The sequence below is a fragment of the Ceratotherium simum genome, chromosome 14 (assembly GCF_057802395.1).
Source record: "Ceratotherium simum simum isolate JZ-2026a chromosome 14, ASM5780239v1, whole genome shotgun sequence".
In the NCBI taxonomy this organism is placed as follows: Eukaryota; Metazoa; Chordata; class Mammalia; order Perissodactyla; family Rhinocerotidae; genus Ceratotherium; species Ceratotherium simum.
In genome coordinates this window covers 12,856,053-12,860,844 of record NC_141913.1, presented here as the reverse complement: position 1 = coordinate 12,860,844, position 4,792 = coordinate 12,856,053, and the positions used below count along the sequence as shown (strand labels likewise).

Below are 4,792 nucleotides of genomic sequence, written 5' to 3'. Positions count from 1 at the left end.
ATTGTCTGGTGGGTGGAGTCTCCTGCTTCGGAACCGATATCTTCCTCCCCAGAGGTTGGAAGGTCTGCATGGGATAAACTACTCCACTATCATACACAACCTCTTACCGATTGTTGGTGGAGCTTGTTCCCCGCTCACTCAGTTGCTTGATATTAGCCATTGACCATCCCAAACTTACCTGCATCTTACCTGCCCACCACATGGCACCCTTGCTAAGTACGCCACACCCTTGGCAACTTCATTGACCCACGTTCCATGTAGTTTACAGTTCCTTTTGCTCTAGTCATGTTACATTTTGCACAATTACTCAGCTCTTTGGAGAATTACCTGACTTCCTGGATACCTTGCTAAATTGCTTCGCAAACTCCTGTGTCCTCATAATCCTTTTGATTGATTTCAAGTTGTTCCCCTGGGAGATCTCTCTTCCTCCTACTGAATGGTTTGACACCCAAGTGATACCACACAGAGAAAAATCGAATCAATACTCATGAAAGTCTGCATGGTACAATGGTTAAGAGTTGAGGTTCTGAAGTTAGTCTGCCTGAATTCAGTTTTGCCATTTACTAAAGAATTTTATGATTTACTATTGAGAACTTGGTAAAATTACTTAACTTTTCTGTTTCTCAGTCTATGCAAGATCAAATAACTAAAAAATATGTAAATTATGGAAACAGTAGTATAATTGATAAGGTAGATCTGATTGATAACATATCAAATTATATGTCCTAAAAAGAGAACATACTTTCCTTTCAATTGCCCATGAACACTCACAAAAACTATTAGGCCACAAAGAAAAACCTCAGCAAAGTACAAACAGTAAATAGTAAAGATAGCATTCTCTGATCGCAACGCCATATAACTAGAAATTCATAAAAGTTAGGAGGACAAAACTCCTTCCATGTGGAAATTTAAAACTATTTTAAACAATTCTTTGAATGAAGAGAAACCACTAACTGAAACTGTAGACAATGAAAACAACATACAAAAACTTGTAAAGTCACTGGCCACAGCCAGCTACGCTCCACCTCCTCCAGCCAATTCACCGATAGCGATGGAAGAAGAAATTGCTGCTCATCCACAATGGCTCTGGCATGCACAAAGCCAGCTTTTCTGGGGATGATGTCCCCTAGCCATGTTCTCATCCATCGTCGGGTGCCCCGACACCAAGGTATCATGGCAGGCATGGGGCAGGACAAGTATGTGGGTGACAAGGCCCAGAGCACGTGTAGCATCCAGATCCTGAAGTACCCCATGGAGCAGGCATCGTCACCAACTCGGATGACATGGGGAAGATCTGGCACCACACCTTCTACAATGAGCTGCATGTGGTCCCCGAGGAGCACCCGGACCTGCTGACTGAGGCCTTCCTGAACCTCAAGGCCAAAAGAGAGAAGACGACTCAGATCACGTTTGAGACCTTCAACACCTGGGCCATGTATGTGGCCATCCAGGCCGTGCTGTCCCTGTATGTCTCTGTCTCCACCACTGGTATTGTCATGGACCCTAGGGATGGGGCCACCCACATAGTGCCCATCTACCAGGGCTATGCCCTGCCCCACGCCATCCTGAGTCGGGACCTGGCTGGCTGGGACCTGACTATCTCATGAAAATCCTCATAGAGCATGGCTACAGCTTCACCACCACCACTATCGTGCACAACATCAAGGGGAAGCTCTGCTACATTGCCCTGAACTTGGAGGAGAAGATCCTTCCCGCTGCGTCCACTTCCTCCCTGGAGAAGAGCTATGAGCTGCCTGATGGTCAGGTGATCACCATCAGCATCAAGTGGTTCTGGTGTCCAGAGGTGCTCCTCCAGCCCTCCTTCCTGGATATGGAGTCCTGTGACATCCACGAGACCACCTTCAACTCCATCATGAAGTGTGATGTTGACGTCGGAGAAGACCTGTCCGCCAACCTGGTGCCGTCTGGTGAGACCACTGTATACCGCATCACGGACAGGATGCGGAAGAATATCATGGCCCTGGGCCGCAGCAACATGAAAATCAAGATCATCGCTCTTCCTGAATGCAAGTACTCAGTGTGGATCCAAGACTCCATGCTAGCCTCGCTGTCCACCTTCCAGCAGTTACAGATGAGCAAGCAAGAGTGAGAAGAGTCGGGCTCCTCCGTTGTCCACTGCGAATGCTTGTAAATGGACTGCGAGCAGGTGCATGGTATTTGCTGCTGGAGTTAATTCAGAAGTATACATTTGCCCCACCTCCTGCTAGCCTCATGAAACTGGAATACCCTTTGAAAGGAAATTTGTCCTTGAAGCTTGTATCTGATATTAGCACTGGATTGTAGAACTTGTTGCTGACTTTGATGTTGTGTTCAAGTTAACTGTTCCCTTGGTATATGTTTAATACTCTGACTATATCTTTGATTGAAACCCTTAGAATACAAGGTTTGGTCACTTCCTGGCTTGGTGAGAATCTATGAGACCATCGATTTCTTGATCTGTGCAGGGTATTAATGTGTAAGAGCTGACTAGTACAGGATTTCTCTAGAGGCTGGCAAGAGTTCTTGAACCAGTTGTCATTTCTGTCTTGTTAGTCTAGCAGGCTTGGGAAAGTCCAAGCCTTCAGACCAAGTATCCTTTCTTACCTGATGTTTTCCCACGAGAATACCATGGGTTATTACTTGCTTGGAATTGGAAAACGGTTTGCATTTACACCTGTAAATTTATTGATACTTTTAATTTATGCAAAGTTTTTGTACACAATTCTCAATTCTTTAAGAGATGACAACAAATTTTGGTCTTCCACTGTCAGGTGAGAACATTAGGTGCCAGCAACATGTCATTGTGCCCTTGTATATGATGTTATTTTTATTTACTATCTTGGCCAGGCAGGCAGTTTCAGTAGTTTCCATGTGGCTTTCCTCACTATAATAGCTCTTCTTATATATACCAGGGACCCAACGTGGGGTATACTCCAAATCCCAAGTATATCAATTTCAATTATCTACTTGGGGGTTGAGGAAATGATCTTTGGGTGGGTCCACAGACCCAATGGGTATACTATGAGCCAGATCTTGGCGAGGACTTCACGAAATTACTTAGTCCTCATAGGCCCCACTCTAATAGATGGGCCGTGGTGATGCTCTTTTTCAATGTCAAGTCAGATCTTGTATCAAGTAGTCTTAAAACTGTCTGGTTAATCCACTTTCCACAGTGTGCAATCACTCAGGTAAGTGGCTGTTAAGTCTCTTTGGGGAAGAACGGGTGGAATCATCACACTATACACCTGCCATGTTGTTGCTGGTCCTTCCTTCTAGAGACTCAGCTACCTCCTCAGTCATTGGGTTTCAGATCTGAAAATGGCCCAGATCTGGGAACTGAGCAAGGTATTGTGGCTTTTTATAGAGGTGACCACCCTTAGGCCTCTGCTTTGACATTCTTGTTTTTTGTTTATTATAGAGTGAAAAAGCACTCTTGTTCAATTTCTCTGGTAACCTAAAACTGCTCTAAAAAATAGTCTATTAACTAAAAAAAAAAAAACGATTAAAAACCCCACCCTTGTTGAATCAGTATGATGTCAAGGCAGTCTCTATTTCTTTGGGCTGTATTATGACAGAGGGTGGGAGAGTTAACATAGTTCTGTCCTTTTTTATCCCTAGGGACACCATCTCTATTAACCACCTCCACAACTTCTTCAGATTAAGCCCCTTGACTACTCTTCTGACCTTGCCCATCACTGTGGGCAGCCTCATAGCCTTTGTTACTTTGGGCTCCATCATCCCCATGGATGTTCATGAGCTTAGCTCTGTGCCTGCCTCTCCCACTGTCATTCCAGCCTGCAGAGGAGCCACCATTGAACTTCCTAGTGATGCTGCTGCCCCCTCACCAGGTCATTCCCTATGGCCTTAACGAATGGGGTGTCCTCAGTGTCCTCCTGTGGAACACTGGGTGTTCTTCTGGCTTTACATTATGTATTCCAGTGCGCTCACTTCCCTCAGTCTGTCTGTTCCTTCCTTTACTTTCTGCCAGGGCAACTCAGGCATTTCTACTTTGCTGAGAGTTAGCCATGATTTTGCAGCCTCCTAGGAGCCACCTCAGAGTGAGTTAGCCCCATCCTTTGGGGTCCTTTCCAGGGTGTTAAATCCCACATTCTGGAAAAGTGTCCCTAAGCCAATGAATTCTTCCTTATTGAGCCTATGTTCTGGTTTCCAAGATCAAGCACCTGTGTGGTGTTGGATTGGAACTGGAGATATTGGTATGAACTCATGGTTTTTAATATATCAATACAGAGAGAAATATAAATATAGCTGTGTGTATGTATGTGAATACTTATATTTTCTAGCCCTGTCCTTGAAGAGGCCTAAGGCATTGGCACCTTAGGAGCAATGAACACACATAGTGCTCAGATTTTGGTTTCTAAATATTATTGTCCACTAAAAGGGACCAGGCATCCTTGGAGAACTGGCCAACTCCAGGGATGGGGCAGGGAAAGTACAGAATGGGCATGGAACATCTTATTGTGCCAGAAAGCAAGGAGATACTCAAAGAACGATGGACAAATGTCAGAAAAGAACACAGGAGCCAGCCTGAAGGGGCTCCCACTGGTCAAATCTGGGACAATTTAGACATCAAAATAAATAATGATAGTTACAGATTACAACCCATTGATTAAAATAAGAATTCACAGGTCCATACTGATATATATAAATAAATAAAAGGGAAAGTTCTTCCTTAGAGCAGAATACCAACTGATTAATGTAGAAGAAATGAATAACAGAATTGGAAATTAAAGAATCACAGTGTACATAACGGTGGCTATAGTTAATAATACTA

General features: G+C 44.2%; 1 pseudogene; it reads left to right on the top strand.

Moving 5' to 3' along the window:
* Positions 1–1,051: 1,051 nt before the first annotated feature.
* Positions 1,052–2,152, top strand: LOC101395732 (actin, cytoplasmic 2 pseudogene; annotated as a pseudogene).
* Positions 2,153–4,792: the final 2,640 nt, after the last annotated feature.